At 38.8% G+C, this 19,250-nt stretch overlaps 1 protein-coding gene across 15 annotated transcripts in view; it reads right to left on the minus strand.

Annotated features, from left to right (window-relative positions):
- Positions 1-19,250, minus strand: part of TBL1XR1 (TBL1X/Y related 1) — a 171,208-nt gene that overhangs the window by 127,139 nt on the left and 24,819 nt on the right. For 5 of the 15 annotated variants that reach the window (XM_081534050.1, XM_081533964.1, XM_081534015.1 and 2 more), the window contains one exon: positions 16,596-16,673. The exons of the other annotated variants lie outside the window; for them this stretch is intronic. The gene's annotated coding sequence lies outside the window, so the exon portion shown is untranslated. The remainder of the gene's footprint in view (positions 1-16,595; positions 16,674-19,250) is intronic. 15 annotated transcript variants of the gene reach the window in all.

Here is a 19,250-nt window from a genome sequence, read left to right on the forward strand (position 1 = left end):
AATCCTTCCTAGAAAGTCCCCAAGATCATGATATTGGGAAATCCCACTACACTCCTGTGTCATTTGTACCAGAGATCCAGAAACAACAAGCTATGGTCCAAATCTGATCCATGATGCTTTTATAAGTAAAGTTTTCTGGGAACACAGACACACCCATTCACTTATGAATTATCCATAGATGCTTCAGAACCACAATAGCTCTGCTGGGTAATTATTCACAGAAAAGCGTAAGATATTTAATATGTGGCCCTCTACAGAAAAAGTTTGCTCACTCCTAATCTACTCATGGAACAACAGACTGGTTCCAAATAGGAAAAGGAGTATGTCAAGGCTGTATATTGTCACCCTGCTTATTGAACTTATATGCAGAGTACATCATGAGAAATGCTGGGCTGGAGGAAGCACAAGCTGGAATCAAGATTGCCGGGAGAAGTATCAATAACCTCAGATATGCAGATGACACCACCCTTATGGCAGAAAGTGAAGAAGAACTAAAGAGCCTCTTGATGAAAGTGAAAGTGGAGAGTGAAAAGTTGGCTTAAAGCTCAACATCCGAAAAACTAAGATCATGGCATCTGGTCCCATCACTTCATGGCAGATAGATGGGGAAACAGTGGAAACAGTGTCAGATTTTATTTTTCTGGGCTCTAAAATCACTGCAGATGGTGACTGCAGCCATGAAATTAAAACACGCTTACTCCTTGGAAGGAAAGTTATGACCAACCTAGATAGCATATTAAAAAGCAGAGACATTACTTTGCCAACAAAGGTCCGTCTAGTCAAGGCTATGGTTTTTCCAGTGGTCATGTATGGATGTGAGAGTTGGATGGTGAAGAAAGCTGAGCACCAAAGAATTGATGCTTTTGAACTGTGGTGTTGGAGAAGACTCTTGAGAGTCCCTTGGACTGCAAGGAGATCCAACCAGTCCTTCCTGAAGGAGATCAGTCCTGGGTGTTCATTGGAAGGACTGATGTTGAAGCTGAAACTCCAATATTTTGGCTACCTCATGCGAAGAGCTGACTCACTGGAAAAGACCCTGATGCTAGGAAGGATTGGGGGCAGGAGGAGAAGGGGACGACAGAGGATGAGATGGTTGGATGGCATCATCGACTTGATGGACATGGGTTTGGGTGGACTCCGGGAGTTGGTGATGGACAGGGAGGCCTGGCATGCTGCGGTTCATGGGGTCGCAAAGAGTCGGACACGACTGAGCGACTGAACTGAACTGAATCTACTCAAACAACTCCAGGTATGGCATACAGCTGGTCCTGACTAACAGAACATAAGCCACAGACTCTCAAAGTTCCCAGACCCAGAGCCCCTCAAATAAGGGCAAAGCAACCTTCAAAAACGGCTCCATGATTGCATCACCAGCACTGTGATTTTCGTCGTGGCTTTCCACAAAGGATCAACAGCCACTTATCAGAATAACCATGCACTTAGAAAGGAAAATACTCCAGCCTTTTCAGGACTATAAAATCTAACTCTTAAAGTAATCCTGAGGACCCAGATAGCACCACTGTGACACTGTGTTAGAATGAAGCCAAATAATATATAAAGTTTAGACCCAAGTCCATTTATCAAAGAGTGGAGTAATCCTCCCATCTTATAGTTATTTCTCCAGAAACTGAACATACAGCTGAAAAGTGTAGTCTCAGGCTGACTACCCACTGAAAAAAGCCCACACTGATGCCAGGACAGGTGGAGTAGTGGGGTAATATAGTACCAGGAAAGGCCAGAGAGAGACCCCTGGAGCTCTCCCACCAATCAAAAATGCCATTCCTGTGGGATTATCCAAGAATCAAAAGCAACAAGGGTTGCAACTCCTTGCAGATATTCACTTCGTACAACTGTCTGGCTAATGCAAAACATACAAAAGTTCTTAAAGAAGAAAAGTGTTTTAACCTTAATGATTACAAGCAAAGTTGGTAATTCAAATTAAATCTCTTTAGTGCAGCAATGCCTGGTATAAAGCTACAGTCCTGACAAATGGTGTCTCTGTCTCTACAATTTGCTTGAATTTCACTTGGAGAGCAGTACATGTTCACTATATTGCCTCGCTAAGTCAAGTTTCTACTTTCTTAGACTGTAGTTATCTCACCACACCATTCAACATCACACTGGCTCACTATACTGATAAACTCAAGCCAACAGAACCTTTTGAAAAAGAAACAGCTGTGCTCTAGATGCCTTAAAAAGACAGGTATACCAGAAGACAGAAAATAAGTCACAAGAAAATACAAGGTCCTGACACCAGTATGAAGTTCTAGAAGCAGGTGGAGAGTGACAATTCAGGATGTACCCTTCAAAATAAAAAGCAAGTCAATACCCACTACCACAAAAAAGCAGCAGAAAGCGTGCTAGACCTCTGGATATTGAGAACATATACCTGTTTGTGCGTGCTGCTCTATTTACTGAATAACCTGGAATGCAGCAGCTTTAAGTTTATCCCAGAGCAAGAGAAAATGCCTGAGTCAATCTGGGCTGCAGTACAAGTAGCTCTGCCACTTGACCGTAATGACCCTCTGATGGCAATGGTGCTCCAAGGGTCAACAGATGAATGCCATAAGGAGGTACTGGCAAATCCTTTAGGAGAATCACAGCAACGACCCCTAAGAGTTTGGGGCCAAGTCATACTTTATTAAACTAAGACTCTCTTGAAAATAATTCTTGTACCTTTTGTACTGTGGAGAATGAACACCTAGCCAAAGGTAACTATAAAACCTGAGCTGCCTGTCAGGAATTGTCATCATGTGATCCTCCAAGTAAAGCTGATGCGACAGAAACACACTTCATCATCAAGTGTTATGATACAAACTGAGCAGGATTCAGGCTGGTTGTGAAGCATGAGCAGATGGCTCACATTTTCAGTGTGCCTATTCCTGATGCACCACAGTCTTTCTCCTCACAAGGCCTACTGCTACATAGGGGATTCTCTCTTCTGGTTAAGAAAGAAAATATCTGACCATGGATTATAAATGACTCTGCACAACATGCTGGTATCACCACAAAACTCTTTCTATCCTACTGTCCCATCTGGAATAGCTGCTAAGGAAGGTCGGAAAGGGAAGTTCTCCTACTGGGCAGTACATCTCACGATCCACATTGTCAGTAACGGGAAACACAGTGAGGAAGCAATAATTTGGCTAGATTTCCAGGTCAGGTTCTCAAAAGACACAGGTATGGACGGTGATTTAAGGACAAGATATAAGGATGGAACTGTCAGAACTGACCAAGTGTTAAAACATTCCTCTTCCATGGAAAGGCTCATGAAAAATTCCCAACCATAGGGAAGATTCCATAATCATGTGGAATCGTGCAGCAAGATAATCCATTCCTTGGAAGTCGGTCAATATCTTTCACCAGCAACTTCAATGCCTAACCAGTGACCTCACAAAAATCAGCTGCAGTCATAAAACAAGAGGCTCAAGAAATTGTATGAACTTGCGCTTCGCAACAAGGTTGACTCAGCTACCCTGACAATGTGCCACCTTTCACTAGGTTATGATTTAACAGCAAACAATTCTGAAAATCTTAATAGTTACAACAGTGATTCTTAAAATATTTGGGGCTGATATTCCTTTATACCCTTAAAAATCGAGACTCTCAAAGAATTTCTGCTTACATGGGCTCTAACAATATTAATTACATTAAAAATTAAATTTTTTTTTTACAGATAAATAATACAGACATTTATTGGAGAATTATCTAGTTTACTTTCAATATACTAACATTAAAAGAAAACAGAAAAAGAGAGTCGAGAGTATATCACCAAACTGGGTTTTGACCAACATCCAAAGTCCCATGTCACAGCACATCTGGGGTCCCAATTGGGAAAGGATCCCAGGCAGTTCTTGATGCTCCATGGGTGAGACTTCAAAGATTTGTTAATCCATTTTAAAAATAATAAACCAACTACATGTTAGCACAAATAAACATTTTAAAATACACTACATCTTCCAAAAAACAAAACAGTAAAATTTTAAGAAGAGTTATATTTTTAAAATCTCTTTGTCCTTTCCTGGTGGTCCAGTGGTTAAGACCCCAAAGCGTCCAATGCAGGGGACATGGGTTCAATCCCTAGTTGAGGAATCTGGTACCACATGCCACGTGGCACAGCCAAAGAAAATAAAAAAATTTAAATAAAAAATAAAATCTTTAAGATCTGACTTAATAAAATATCAGATTAACATATCTGTTGCAATGCTATTTTGGTTGAAATATATCAGAAAAATAACTTACAGATATATATTTAGAAAAGGGGGGAATATTTGATGGCTTTTTTGAATAGCTTTGAGTATTATTCTTTGATTCTATCTCAAAGCTCAACAACAGTGTCTTAAAGGTTCACTGAAGAAACTAAAACATTATAAATCAACTAAACTTCAATAAGAAAATTAAAAAAAAAAAACGGTTCATTTAAGTATAGAATCTTTAATCTTATCAGTTAACTTTCATACTGTTACATTAATCCATAAGTATGGCAACATGAGTCAGTCTTTTGCCTATGCATAATTTTGTAACATCAAGTCAATTATAAATATTGGTCCACTGAGTTTGGTATAGCTCCCAAAAGTTGGCATTTCATAATACAGTATTAATTATTTCTAAAAAACTGCCTTCACTATCACTACCAAGCTCATCAGAAAAAACCTAAGTACTGGGAACCTATCAAGCTCACACTGCCTGATAATTTACACTTGAAATCTTATCAGATTTTATCACTGGCAACAAATATTGCCAGTTGCATTCCTTGAGGTAAAGGGTCACTTCAATTGACAAAATGTCAAACACTCATGTCAAAATAACCCTCATGAATCACTGTTTCAAGTGAAAATTATATTCCATAGAGGCTAGTTTGGCTCATAATTCAAATAATCACACAAGTGCTTTTCCCTGTGACACATACTTCAGCATGCAGAAGTGCTTCATCAATACTTTCTGCTTCATTCAAAAAGGCTTATAGAAAGATGTATACTCAAGATCAAGATTTTTTTAATTAACAAGTTTAATCCTCAAGTATAATTTTTTGTTTATTATAAATATATGGTGACAAAGAGCACAGCTTGAAGCAACTGCACTGATTTTTGCTAAGGCACCAGCAGTTTTCTCCCCATCATTGCTTATGAACCATAGTGCAACTGTCAACATAATAAAAAAGGAATTTGGTATTATTATTAAAATAGCTTTGATCCTTAAAGGGTCTCAGGCTCAACAGACAGCACTCTGAGAACTACCGTTTTATGAGGTGGTGCAGTTGGCAAAGAATCCACCTGCCAATTCAATCCTTGGGTCAGGACGATCCCCTGGAGAAGGGCACGGCAACCCATTCCAGTATTCTTGCCTGGATAATTTCATGGACAGAGGAGCCTGGCGGGCTACAGTCTATGGGGTCACAACTGAGCACATAGGCACGCACAGTTTACTAGAACAAAAATATATTTCCCATTTTTGTTATGTTGACTTTGGGTTGATTACAGGTATCATGTATCATCTTCATTCTGGAATCCTGGAAAAAGAAAAAGCCTTTATCTGGCACCTGCTTTCCTCGTGACAGAGAAAAATGAGCAAAGGTCAATTCATGCAATGACTTCCAAAGTTTCTTAGACATGACATATATCACTTCCCATCTTCCACTGACTTTGGTCAAATCCCATGGCCAAGCTTGATGTCAATGATAAAGAGAAGTACCCCTCCCATAGGTAGGGACCCTGTAAAGAGAAACCCAATAAAAAAGGAAGCCAACGGCTTAGAATAATATAATCTGCCATAAGCAGCAATTGAGTCCCTCTCGCCTCCACACCAAACTGTACCATATTACACTGTGGACAAACAGCCACCTGGTAGCAAGCTGATAACACTCAGGATCTTTCCATCATGAAGGAACTTATCTCTGTGAAATAGACACTTGGCTGGTGTAAACAATCTTATGCTGACTACCCTGGAAACAGGTCCATTATTTATAACCTTTTAGTTTTGAATATATTCTAGGTTCCAACAAACCAACACACATACTAACTTAGAACAGAAACCTCTCATACATTATAGTTTCTAGGTGAGAGCTTATTATAGTTGTTTGAAGGCTAAGTACAAAAAGAGGTATATATACTAATAGTTACAGTTAAGTATCTACTACTGTGGATATCCATCATACTCATCACCACTAAAAATTTCAACAGACTTTAATTTGTGGATATTTCTACAAATTTTATGATCCAGTGCCTAATGTATTAACGTAATTTTTAATTAGCTCATGTCATCTCTAATGTAGAAATTAGAATTTAAAATTTCCAGTCTCCTTTCTAGTTATGGACATAGCATGGTATTCTGTATTACGTAAATCTCCAAAAGACTTTGATTTGGAATTAAGTAACAAGGAGAATTTCCATTTTTGCTCAAACCCCACATATGGCTTTTGATGGTGGTGGCAGCAATGTTAGTCACTTTCCAGTGGTTACAATATAGAGTTTCTGCCACTGAAAAAGCACAACAGCAGTAGCATCTGCAATCAACTTGAGTCTCCGGCATTTCGAGTTCAGCAACATTAGCTTTCTCAAACCAAGTTCTGCAGTTTGGTTTTGGGAAATGTTCCCTGAGGCTTGGACTAAAGTCCAATCTCTAGCACTCCCCAATGACTCTATGAGCTACCCACAGAGTAGCTTTATGAATTTCTTTAATAATTCCCTACTCTGCTTACAATAGCCAGGGTGAGTTATTGCTTAGTATAAAGGACTATGATTTACAGTAAGTGCAGCATTCCTATTTTACACACAAGAAAACTAAAGGTTTAGATTGGATTTCTCAGATTTGAAAGCTTAGACTTTGTTCTATTACACAAATTCTACAATTAATTACTTAAATAGGACAGGGCAGGGATTGAAACAAATTTATCAACATTCTTCTAAAGCAGGAGTTGGCAACCTATGGCTAATGGGCCAAATCCAACCTGCTTTTTCACAATCCATAAGCTAAGAATAATTTTCACATTTTTAAACGGAGGAGGGGGAGTATATTAAAAATAACATGAACTTCAAATTTCAATGTCTATCATAAATAAAATTTTATTGGAATACAGCCATGCCCATTCATTTACATATTGTCTATGGCTGCCTTCCCACTACAACAAACAGACTTCAGTAGCTGCCTGAAATATTTACTACCTGGCTCTTTACAGAAACAGTATGTTGACCTCTGCTCTAAAATTCTTCTAAAATAACTGAGGAAATGCTAATGTAAACATATTAAAATAGGTATATGTGTATTTCTATTGTCCTTGCTTACCTACTTTGAGAATAGAAGACATGAAACACTGCACAATTTAGCCCATAGTTAAAAGTGAACCACAAAGTCCAATTTTCTTCAGTCACTCTCCTGCTTCTACAGCAAGGGCAAACACATCAAATTAAAATATTGTGTCAAAATGAGTTATTTTCAGGATAATACCAAGTCACCAAGAGCCAAATGTACCTGACTATTCATTTTCTCTAGAAACTGAAAAGGCCAGCTTTTAAGGGAGTCTTTTTAAAAAATAGCTGGTATTAAGGTTTTTATTGGGGGCGGAGGGGGAATAGGATTCAAAGATTATAGAAAAGGAACAAATAAGTATAGTGTCAAAAGGGTTGGCATTTTGCAGAAGACAGAGTACTCAATTCCTTAAAACTACACAAAATGAGCCCAAACAGGAAACTCACAGGTAGATGACTGGAACATACAATTGCTAAGAAATGCTCACAATAGGGTACCTTCTCTGCATCCAAAATCCAGAGCCCAAAAGTCACCAGATCAGTAAAAAGTGAAAATTGACCCATTCCTGATCCTTTCTTTCGCTTTCAGCATCTACGAACTGAGTTACCTAGCAAAAGAATATTATTTGTCTCTTTGAAGTACTCTGATTCAAAAATTTTTCCCGTCATGTAATTTAATAACCTTTTAGAAAAAAGAAGGGCTTCCCGGTGACTCACCAGTAAAGAATTCACCTACTAATGAAGGAGACACAGGTTTGATTCCTGGGTGGGGAAGATCCCCTGGAGAAGGAAATGGCAACCCACTCCAGTATTCTTGCCTGGAGAACCCCATGGACAGAGGAGCCTGGCGGGCTACAGTCTATGGGGTCAAAAAGAGTCAGACACAACTGAGCACGCATGCAGAAAAAAGAAAAAAATTTCCTATCCACTGGTGGTATTCCTTACTCTATCTATCTCCAGCCCCCAAAATGAAGTTACTGTGAGGAGTAAGTCATGTCTAAACCTTTACTCAAGTGCCATGCAGAAGGCAACTAACAGAAAACAGTTATCTAAAGATTCTGTAACAAAATCCAAATAGGCTCAGAATGAAGTCGAGGAAATTACTCATAAATGAGAAACCGTCAAAGTTTTATACTTTACCTTCATTTAAAAATCAGGACCAAAAAAAAAAAACCTTATTTTTTTAACGATGGGAAAAAAAAATTAGGACGCAAATTGGAACAACTTGTGAGAATCTGAGATTTCACCTCACCATGTAATATAGAATACAAATCTACCACTGATAAAAAGGTCTGGAACATGAGCTTGTTGTTCAGAACTTCAAATGTATTCTCTCTAGTGAATAAGGTTATATATAATGTACTTGTTTTGAAGACAGCTCAAAAAAATAATCAACTAAAAGGAAAAAAAAAGAAACGATCACAGAATCAGATATGATACTGATTAAACATGACATTCAACTTCTTTATTTTACAAATAATGTGGCTCTGGTGAAGAGAAAGTTGGGTCACTTGCCCGGTGTCACCATGGTATATAATAAAATCAAGGGTTAGTTGCTCAGTCGTGTCTGACTCTTTGCAACCTATAGATTGCAGCCCGCCAGGCTCCTCTGTCCTTGGGATTCTCCAGACAAAAATACTGGAGTGGGTTGCCACTTCTTCCTCCAGGGGATCTTCCCAACCCTGGTGGGAAACCAGGTCACCCATGTTATAGGCAGATTCTTTTTTTACTGTCTGACCCACCAGCGAAGCCCATATAAAATTCAAAGCTGGTCAAAAAAAACGGATCCATGACTCAGTACAGCCATACATTTTCAGATTTCACCATCTCTACATAACAAGTATTTTTTATGTATAAACATCCCAATATGGTGTAACTCTATTGGTATGTATCAAAAGAAATATTTAAAAAACACTTACCTTAGATTGTGATAGGTGGTGATGTTTTACATAATAAAAGTAAACAAGCTGAGTGAGAAAACTAGCTGCACTCTAGAACACCTGTGGTGTTTTCAATTCCCTCACCTATGGTGAAATCTCAGAATAATTTTTCACCAATCAAGAGTAAAGGGAGTTTTCCCTCTAGATAAGAGTCCTAAATACTGTTTTGTCCTATATACTGCTAAACACAATTGGTTTCAAGTTGACTCAAATGGTTAACTGTGAGGGACTTACACGAATAAATTAAATACAATTTCAGCAAATTAAAAATTTTGTTAGATTACTCAGTTGGCCTGTGTTACAAAACTTCTTCCAAAGATGCTCCCAGCAGTCATACTTTTCTTTTCAGTTGCTATGTGAAAATGAAAGTTGCTCAGTGGTGTCCAACTCTTTGCGACCCCATGGACTATATATAGTCCATGGAATTCTCTAGGCCAGAATACTGGAGTGGGTAGCCTTTCCTTTCTCCAGGGGGTCTTCCCAACCCAGGGATCGAACCCACGTCTCCCGCATTGCAGACCAATTCTTGACCAGCTGAGCCACAAGGGAAGCCCAAGAATACTGGTGTGGGTAGCCTATCCCTTCTCCAGCAGATCTTCCCGACACAGGGATTGAACAGGGGTCTCCTGCATTGCAGGCTGATTCTTTACCAACTGAGCTATCAGGGAATCAGTTGCTATTACTCACTGTGAATTATGAACCTTACTTTTCACTCCCAGACCACTATCCTTCTTGCTCTTGTTTCTCCAGAGCCAAAGAATTAACTAATTTGAGCCCCACTCTACTCCATATTTATTTCCCTTACCTACTCAGGCAATGTTGGCCCCAAGTTCTATCTATTTCTATCTTTTTCTATCTCTCTATTTCTATGTAGATCTCTCTATTCCTCATTCATAGAGCTTCCTCCGAGTTTGATATGCAATTTACTTTGCTCCCTAAATGAACTAATATTGCTTCCATCTCCCCCTGTTCTTTTTCTGTTTGCCACACAGCTTTCCTCCAAGTCTGTTTAGCTCTTGCTCTTCACAATTCCTGTTCTCACATTCTTATTCCTGTTCTCACATTCTACCCTGCCTGAAGACTGGTTTGCAACCAGCATATGTAACTTATTACCATCTATGGACCCAGAGAAGGTAAACTGATCTGCTGAGTAGTGCACATGTGAATAATGGCAAGGTCAAGATTTAATAAAATAGAGAAATTTTTCACCAACCAAGCACACACCTTACTCAGAATATCATAAAACACTGCTTGAAAAATAATCAGAGGGGCATAGAAGAATGAAAAGGATAATGTTAAAAAATTTTTTATTTAAAACTAATATATAATACAAATAACAGAAAAAGTAATGGACGTAGTAATGAAGCTACTGAACAAAAATACTTGTTAAAATCTTAAGCTTTGCCAAAGATGACAGACAAATGGCCAATAAGCACATGAAAAGATGCTCAATGTCATTTGGCATTTGGCTATTCCAAGTCAAATACCATAGTGAGACACCACCTCAGGCCCATTAGGATGGCTACTACCAAGTACACAGAAAACAAGTCTGTGCATCAGAGTACACAACCAACAGTTAAAAGGCAACCTAGGGAACGTAAAAAACATCTGCAAGTTATACATCTGCGATTAGTATCTGTAACATATAAAGAACTCCTACCATTCAACAATAATTTTTAAAATCTCATTGTAAAGTAAGCAAAGGATTTAACAAACATTACTCCAAATAAGACACACAAATGGTGAACAAACATATGAAAAGATGTTCAACATCTCTGATCACTAGGGAATTGCACATCAAAACAATGATATACATTAGTATTACTAATTTTTAAAAAATCCATACCCACAGAAAATGTGTGTTGGCAAGGAAATGGAAAAATCAAAAACTTTGTACACTGCTGGAGAGTATGTAAAATGGTGCGGTTTCTATGGCAAACAGTATGGCAGTTCCTCAAAAACTTAAAATTTAATTACTGTATGACCCTATAATTCCACTTCTAGGCATATACCCACATGTGAAAGCAAGGTCTCTAAGACATATTTGCACATCCATGTTCCTAACAGCACACAGTTCACAATAACCAAAAGATGGAAGCAACACAAGCGTCCATCAAAGGGACAAATGGATAAACAAATTGTGGTCTACATACAATGGAGTACTGTTCAATCTCAAAAAGGAAGGAAATTCTGACACATACTATTATGCATATTAACCCTGGGGAAAGTGAAGTCACTCAGTCGTGTCCGACTCTGTGACCCCATGGTCTGTAGCCGACCAGGCTCCTCCGTCCATGGGATTTTTCAGGCAAGAGTACTGGAGTGGGTTGCCATTTCCTTCCATTCTGCTAAATGAAAGAAGCCAGTTTCAAAAAGACAAATACCGTATGATGCCACTCATGAGCTATCTAGACTACTCAAATCCACAAAGACAAGTGGGTGTGGGGGACTGAAGTGGGAAAAGGGCCTGAGGTTAGTGAGTTGTTTAATGGGTAGAAGCTTAAAGTTTCAAACAATGAAAAGAGTTCCTCAGACTGAACAGTGTACTTAACACAACTGAAAGGTATACATAAAATGGTTACGATGGTAAAATCTTTGTTGTATTGACCATGCCACAATTAAAAATGTTTGTTTTTTTTAAAAAAAAGCCAGAAAATAACAAGTGTTGGAAAGGGTTTGGATAAGGTGGAACTCTTGAACACTAAGAATATAAAACGGTACAGCCAGGACTTTCTGATGGTCTAGTAGTTAAGACCCAGCACTTCCAGTGCAGGGGGCATGGGTTCATCCCTGGCAGGGGAACCAGGATCCTAAATGCTGCGTGGTGCAGCCAAAAAAAAAAAAGGTACAGCCAATGAGGAAACAATATGGAGCGCCTCAAAATACAGAATTACCACTCGATCCAGCGATTCTGGATATCTACTCAAAAAGAATTGAAATCAGTGACTCAGATATTTATATACCAATATTCAGAGAATTATATACTGCTACTGCTGCTGCTAAGTCACTTCAGTCGTGTCCGACTCTGTGCGACCCCATAGACGGCAGCCCACCAGGTTCCACCGTCCCTGGGATTCTCCAGGCAAGAATACTGGAGTGGGTTGCCATTTCCTTCTCCAGTGCATGAAAGGGAAAAGTGAAAGTGAAGTCACTCAGTCGTGTCCAACTCTTAGCGACCCCATGGACTGCAGCCTACCAGGCTCCTCCGTCCATGGGATTTTCCAGGCAAGAGTACTGGAGTGGGGCACCATTGCCTTCTCCGAATTATATACTATACCCACATTAACCAACAGGAGGAAACCACCCAAGTGTTCATCAATAAATGAATAGATAAACAAAACGTAGTATAAACATACACAAAAGAATAGTATTCAGTCATAAAGAAATAAATTCCTTTTTCACTGGTAGCCATAGGTACAAGCTTCCAGCTATAAGATAAAGTAAGTTCTGGGGACAGAACATGATGATTATAGTCAATAACACTACAGTGTATATTTGAAAGCTGCTAAGAAGATAATCTTAAAAGTTTTCATCACAAGGAAAGAAAATAAACTGTGTGAAGACATAAATGTTAACTAAACTTATTGTAGTAATCATTTCACAATATATACATTACCAGTTCAGTCGCTCAGTTGTGTCCGACTCTTTGTGACCCCATGGACTGCTGCACACCAGGCTGCCCTGTACATCACCAACTCCTGGAGCTTGCTCAAACTCATTTCCATCAAGTTGGTGATGCCATCCAACATACACCAAATCATTATGTTATACACCTTAAATTTACAGTGTTCAATTATAGCGTTATTCACTCAGTCATGTCTGACTTTTGTGACCCCATGAACTACAGCCCACCAAGCTCCTCTGTCCATGGAATTCTGCAGGCAAGAATACTGGAGTAGGTTGCCATTCCCTTCTCCAGAGGTGGTAAAGAACCTGCCTGCCAATGAAGGAGACATAAAGAGATGTGGGTTTGATCCCTGGGTGAGCAAGATCCCTGGAGGAGGGCATGACAACCCACTCTGGTATTCTTCCCTGGAGAAGCCCATGGACAAAGGGGCCTGCAGACAACAATCCATAAGATGGCAAAGAGTCGGAACACAACTGAAGTGACTCAGCATACATGCCAGCACTGTCAATTATATTTCAATAAAACTGGGGAGAATTTTTTAAGAAGTGAAAATTTGATATATGCTGTGAAATAAGCCATACACAAAAGGACAAATACGCTATGATCAAATTTACATGAGATACCTAGAATAGGCAAATTCTTAGAAATAAATAGTAGAACAGAGGCTACCAGGTGCTGAGAGAAGAATAAGGAGGTATTATTTTAATGAGTACAGTGTGTGTTGTGGATAATGAAAAAGCTCTAGAAATGGATAATGGCCCAGATGCCTTTTCTGGTGAATTGTATCAAACGTTCAGAGAAAATACCAAATCTACAGTCTTCAAAAAAAAACAGAGAAGGCAAACATTTCTCAATTTATTTTCTGGAATGAGCTTTACACCAACATTACCAAAACCAGACAAAGAGAGAAAGAAGCAAATAAACAAAAACTATAAATCAATGCCCCTTGTGAACACATATGAAAAAAAGTCTTCATAAAGTATCAGGAAATCAAATCAACAATATAAAAAAAGGATCGTACATCATGACTCTGGATGCAAGCAAAGACAACTTCTCACTTCAAAGTGCTAAATAATAAAGGAGGAAACATATATGATTGTCTCAGTAGATGCAGCAAAAACCTGTGAAAAAATTCAACACCCATTCACAATAAATACTCTTAGCAAGCTATGAACAGAAGAAAACATACTCAGTCTGATAAAGAGTTTCAATGAAAAACTTGCAGCTAACACCATACTCAATAAAGAAAGACAGAATGCTTTGTCCTCACATTTGAGAATAAAGCATGAATGTCCTGTATCACCAACTGTAATACGTACTGGAGGTCCTAGCCAGTTGAAATAAAGTAAGAAATGAAAAAAATACAAATGAGAAAGAATGAATTATCTGTATTCACTGTCAGTATGATCAGGTACATAGAAAATCTTAAGAAATCAACCCTCCCCAAAGATGGTTTTTGACAAAGGATAGTCTTTTTCAACAAATGGTACTGAAAAAAACTGGGTATTCACATGGTGGGGAGGCAGGGGGGAGAATGAGTTTACCTCATACTAGACACAAAACTTAAATCAAAGTAATTTAATGTTTGATCCCAGACCTACACATATAACTTAAAACTCAAACTTCTAAAAGACATCATAGGGTAAATTTTCTTAGGATATAAAAAGCACAAATCATAAAATCATAAAACAAAAAATTTATTATCTAAAGATTGAAGGTGGGAAGAGAAGGGGATGACAGAGGATGAGATGGTTGGATGGCATCACCGACTCAATGGACAGGAGTTTGAGTAAACTCCGGGAGTTGGTGATGGACAGGGAGGCCTGGCGTGCTACAGTCCATATGATCGCAAAGAGTCAGACAAGACTGAGCAACTGAACTGAACTCAAATGACCAAATGGAGAAGGAAATGGCAACCCACTCCAGTGTTCTTGCCTGGGAAATCCCATGGACAGAGGAGCCTGGCAGGCTGCAGTCCACGGGATCACAAAGAGTCAGACACGACTTAGTGACTAAGCAAACAACCAAAATATAAAACTTTGACTCTTAAAAAGAACGTGAAATGAATGTCACAGCAAGCCATATTACTGGAAAAAGTATTCTATGTACTTCTGACAAAGGACTTAAATCCACAGTATATAAAGAAAACTATAACAATTTTATGAAAACATACAACCCAACAAATAATTAGCAAAATATTTAAAGAGTTCACAAAAGATACATGAATGTCATCAATGAAATAAATACACAAGGAGATACTATAAAATATTTACTAGAATGGCTAAGATTAAAAAGGTTAAAACTTTCAGGGTGGAGAAACTGTTGGCAGGAATGTGAACTGAAATAACTACTTTAGAAAACAGTTTAGTAGTTCTTGTAAAATTACACATACACATATCACTTGACCTAGCAATCCCACTCTTATGTGGAAAAAAGTAAAAACATTACGTCCATACAAAGACAAATATTCATTCACAGTAGCTTTACTTCTAATAATTCAAAACCGAACACGATATAAACGTTTCATCAACAGGTGAAAAAATTGTGATACACCCACATAATGGAATGGTACTAAGATGTGAAAAGGAACTAATCACTGACAGAGCTAACAGCACGGTGAACCTTAAAACGGCAGGAAGGAGGGCACAAGAGAAAACGGTATCACTCTCTATCGCTATTATAACAAACTACCCTGAATCTAGCGGCTTAAAACAATACAAGTGCATCACCTTACAGTTCCGCAGGTGAGAAGTCTGACACAGGCCTCTGCACTCGAATGAAGACCTAAGAGCAGAGCCATATCCCTCTATAGTGGCTTATGGGGGAGAGCCATCTCTTTGACCTTCCAGCTTTTCAGAGGCAGCCTACATTCGTTGGCTCAAGGCCCACTTCTCAATCTCTGACAGTCCTTCAGGAGTCCCCTCTCAGACTACAGCTTTAAAGGACTCAAGCAATGAGGTTATGTTCACCTGTATAATCCAGGATAGTCTCCCCTTCTCAAGGCCCAAAATTTAATTACATCTGCAAAATCCCTTTTGCTACATAAGGGATTCAAGGAATTAGATCTGATAGAGTGCTTGAAGAACTATGGACAGAGGTTTATGACACTGTACAGGAGGCAGTGATCAAGACCATCCCCAAGAAAAAGAAATGCAAAATGGTTGTCTGAGGAGGCCTTATAGATAGCTGAGAAAAGAAGAGAAGGGAAAAGCAAAGGAGAAAAGGAAAGATATTCCCATCTGAATGCAGAGTTCCAAAGAATAACAAGGAGAGATAAGAAAGCCTTCCTCAGTGATCACTGCAAAGAAATAGAGGAAAACAACATAATAGACAAGGCTAGCGATCTCTTCAAGAAAATTAGAGATACCAAGGGAACATTTCATGCAAAGATGGGCTTGATAAAGGACAGAAATGGTATGAACCGAACAGAAGCTGAAGATATTAAGAGGTGGCAAGAACACACAGAAGAACTATACAAAAAAATCTTCATGACCCAGATAATCACGATGGTGTTCTCACTCACCTAGAGCCAGACATCCTGGAATGTGAGGTCAAGTGGGCCTTAAGAAGCATCCCTACAAACAAAGCTGGTGGAGGTGATACAATTCCAGTTGAGCTATTTCAAATTCTAAAAGATGATGCTGTGAAAGTGCTGCGCTCAGTATGTCGGCAAATTTGGAAAACTCAGCAGTGGCCACAGGACTGGAAAAGGTCAGTTTTCATTCCAATCCCAAAGAAAGGCAATGACAAGGAATGTTCAAACTACCACACAGTTGCACTCACCTCACACGCTAGTAATGTTCAAAATTCTCCAAGCCAGGCTTCAACAGTATGTGAACCGTGAACTTCCAGATGTTCAAGCTGGATTTAAAAAAGACACAGGAACCAGAGATCAAATTGCCAACATCCTTTGGATCATAGAAAAAGCAAGAATTCCTAAAAAACATCTATTTCTGCCTTGTTTACTATGCCAAAGACTTTGACTGTGTGGATCACAACAAACTGTGGAATATTCTTAAAAAGATGGAAATACCAGACCACCTTACCTGCCTCCTGAAAAATCTGTATGCAGGTCAAGAAGCAACAGTTAGAACTGGACATAGAACAACATTCAGGTTCCAAATAGGAAAAGGAGTATGTCAAGGCTGTATATTGTCACCCTGCTTATTTAACTTATATGCAGAGCACATCATGAGAAATGCTGGACTGGATGAAGCACAAGCTGGAATCAAGACTGCCAGGAGAAATATCAATAACCTCAGATATGCAGATGACACCACCCTTATGGCAGAAAGCAAAGAACTAAAGAGCCTCTTGATGAAAGCAAAAGAGGAGAGTGAAAAAGTTGGCTTAAAACTCAACACTCAGAAAACTAAGATCATGGCATCCGGTCCCATCATTTCATGGCAAATAGATAGGGAAACAACAGAAACAGTGAGAGACTTCATTTTGGGGGGCTCTAAAATCACTGCAGATGGTGACTGCAGCCATGAAATTAAAAGATGCTTGCTCCTTGGAAGAAAAGCTATGACCAACCTAGACAGCATATTAAAACACAGAGACGTTACTTTGCCAACAAAGTTCATATAGTCAAAGCTATGGTTTTTCCAGTACTCATGTATGGATGTGAGAGTTGGACTATAAAGAAAGCTGAGTGCCGAAGAACTGATGCTTTTGAACTCTGGTGTTAGAGAAGACTCTTTAGAGTCCCTCGGACTGTAAGGAGATCAAATCAGTCAATCCTCAAGGAAACTGGTCCTGAATATTCATTGGAAGGACTGATGCTGAAGGTGAAATTCCAATACTTTGGCCACCTGATGCAAAGAACTGACTCACTGGAAAAGACTGATGCTGGGAAAGATTGAAGGCAGGAGAAGGGGATGACAGAGGATGAGATGGCTGGATGGCATCACTGACTCAATGGACATGAGTTTGAGCAAGCTCTGGGAGTTGGTCAGGGACAGGGAAGCCTGGCATGCTGCAGTCCATGGGGTTGCAAAGAGTTGGACATGACTGAGCAACTGAACTGAACATAAGGTAAAACATACATAGGTTCTGCAGATTAGAGTATGGACATCTTGGAGGAGGGGCCTTTATTATGCCTACCATAGAAAAGAATGGAATTAATATAAAACTTTAAAAGAAACAAAAGTAATCTGCAGGGTTAGATGGTAGATAGGTGAAGAGTAGGACTGACCACAGTTGGGAACAAGAGAACTTTCTCTATAATGAACATGAGCATTGGCCTGAACTGGGTGGTTATACATGTAGACTTATTTGTCGAAATTCATTGAATTGAACACTTCGAATGGGTACCTTTTATTATATCTCAAGTATGTCTCGCTTATTTTAAGTCATAAATACTATCTTTAGTAAGTATTCTGTTTTAGTTGGTTCATAACCTCCATACTCCAACCTATCTTTCTTACATACTTTAAGTGCCCACTGTGGCAGTTTTCAGTAAACGATCTATATGGCTAAGGAGCAAGTAATATTTACCACTGGAGAACTAATAAACACTCTTGTAACATTGTTTCTAAAGAAAACTCTGTTGCAAATTCCAGTTCAAATACAGGAATTAGAACAAGACTACAAAACAATGGCAGTGGTACAACCCTCAATTTGGTATTGTATAGTAAGACATGAAAATCCTGCAGGTTAATATGGTACTGCTTCTAGACAGAAGACAGTTCAGAAGTAGTCATTCAGAGGAGCTCAGAAGCCAATCTACCTGGGTGTGGCTGTGAGTGGGCAATCACCTGTGGCACCACTAGACAACCACTAACAACCGTAAGGTTATATAAACCCAGAAAATTAGTCAACTACTTGCAGTAATACAAAACAAGTACTCTTCTACACACACACAATATAACTCAAACAAACAGGTATACCCATCCTATAGGCCACATTTAAACTGCTGAGGCTAGCACTAAAAAGACATCTCTCCTCACCTCCAAAACTAAAGCTATAAAAAAAAAAATTAAAAACTCATCAGCATTCAAAAAGCCTCAATGTAGAAATACACTTTTAGAGTTTTAGACCTCCTGTTCTAAAATGTAAAAATAACAGGAAGAATTCTTTTTAAATTCCTGGAGTGACAAGAGTTTTTTTGTTTTGTAGGTTTTTTACCTATGTGGCACCAGATAAATTTTCTCAATGGGAGAAGAAAAGAAATCCTTTTCCATCATGGGTTTAAAATGCTGGGCCTGATTCTTGCTGCTAAGGAAATTAAATAGCTCACTTCCAAAACTGAATGAACAAGCTTCTTGAAATTATATCAATTCTTTAATGCTAAAAAGATTCCCTCCAAAATGGTAAGTAAATTACCACTTACAGCACAATTTAAAGCATCACTTTGAAATAAGGACCCTTTATTTTAAAATAGAGCACTCTCAACACTGTTATGAGAATTGCATGATTTATTAAAAAGAAAAACCA

Source organism: Giraffa tippelskirchi, chromosome 2 (genome assembly GCF_054371585.1).
Source record: "Giraffa tippelskirchi isolate mGirTip1 chromosome 2, T2T-mGirTip1v1.2.pri, whole genome shotgun sequence".
In the NCBI taxonomy this organism is placed as follows: Eukaryota; Metazoa; Chordata; class Mammalia; order Artiodactyla; family Giraffidae; genus Giraffa; species Giraffa tippelskirchi.